A 1769-nucleotide genomic window follows, 5' to 3' on the forward strand; every position below is an offset into this window, starting at 1 on the left:
GAACTCTCCACTTTAAATACACAAAATATACACTCTTATCAGTACTACATCACACATATTTACAGGTTTAAATGAAATATTGGTTGGCTGCTTGTTAATTATTTTCTTCCCTCATTTTTTTTTATGTCTCTATTATTAAACACAATTACAGGCATACCCATTTTTAGACTGCATTCTAGCACGGGCAATAAAGCAATACCCCTGTTCTCTCTCCCTCTTCCTCTTCCTCTTTCTTCCTTTCCTTTATTCTTTTTCTTTTTTTTTATTCTTTTCTTTCTTTCTCTCTTTCTTCCTTAAAAAAAAAAAATGTTTACCTTTCCATGCAAGTTCCCTTGACCTGGTTTTCTTTTGTCCTCTTGGGATATAGAATTCCTGACAATGATACCTTATGACACTGCAGAAGACAGGAGGACATTGATGTCAAAGGGCAGCTGACCCTTGAAACCAACAGACTGGAGAAGAGCCATTTTTCCCTAAAAAAAAAAAAAAAAAAAAAAAAAAAAAAGAAAGGAGTTTATTGGAAGGATAAAGGTGAGTTTTAGACTCTAAGTGCAAGCTACAGAGTGGGGCCTTAGAAAATCCAGGCAGCAATCAACACCTAGAACTTCTTCAGGGACCACTCCTGGCGCCATTCAGCTCTAACTCTTGTTGGTCTTTGAGTAACTCCTTTCTGGATCCAGTTTCAAGGGAGAGTGAGAGTCTGGTTGACTTAGTTTAAAGCATGTGCTCTTCCCTTGCCTAGGGGAAAGTGGGGCCCACCAAGTCTGCAAGCGGGAGGAGAGATGCAGGTAGTTTTCTAAAGCAAAACTGAGGTGCTGTTATAAAAAGACAGGGGCATGGAAGGCCAGCAAGGAAAATGATGGTTGGCTACTATGCTTGGGTTCTAATTTCATTTTTTTTCTCTTTTTGAGATGAAGTCTTGCACTGTCGTCTAGGCTGCAGTGCAGTGATGTGGTCTTGGCTCATTGCAACCTCCACCTCCCGTTCAAGTGATTCTCCTGCCTCAGCCTTCCAAGTAGCTGGGATTACAGGTGCCTGCCACCATGCCTGGCTAATTTTTTTTTTTTTTAATATTTTTAATACAGACGGGGTTTTACTATGTTGGTCATTCTAGTCTCGAACTCCTGACCTTGTGATCTGCCCGCCTTGGCCTCCCAAAGTGCTGGGATTAAGGCAAGAGCCACCTCACCTGGCTCCTAATTCCATTTTTGACAGTAATTTCCTGTGTGGACTTAGGTAATTAATTTCTGTAAGTCTCAGTTTATTCATATGTTAATTAGAGACAATACTGCCTGTGCTGGGTTTTGCAAAGATTGAGTAAAATAAGTGAAAAATTACAGGTTCACTGTCCTTACCTGAAATCTTAGAAACAAGAAGTGTTTGGGTATTAAGAATATTTCAGCTTTTATAGAGGTAATGAGATACACAATGTAATGTGTATTATGCACCACCCCGTTGGGATCTGATTCATCACTTCATAATCACACAATAGTATTTCTGCATCAGATTCGTAAGTATGCATCTGAAGTGGGATAAATGAAAACTACAAAAAGTCCTATGTCAGTTTTTGCTGTCAGGCTTTGCTGCCAAGTGAATTTGTCAAAAAGAAACACATAAGCCAAAACTTGCCTTTTGGAGCTTTTTGGATTTCGGATTTGTGACAAGGAATTGTAGATATATATGGTTTTTATAATTGCAGGTTGACTTTATCCCAGATATTAGCTCCCTGTCTTTTCTAATGGGTTCCTGGTTATCTTTTTTCATTTATT

The sequence above is a fragment of the Sapajus apella genome, unplaced genomic scaffold, assembly GCF_009761245.1.
Source record: "Sapajus apella isolate SASKATOON/1434 unplaced genomic scaffold, GSC_monkey_1.0 scaffold3, whole genome shotgun sequence".
NCBI lineage: Eukaryota > Metazoa > Chordata > Mammalia > Primates > Cebidae > Sapajus > Sapajus apella.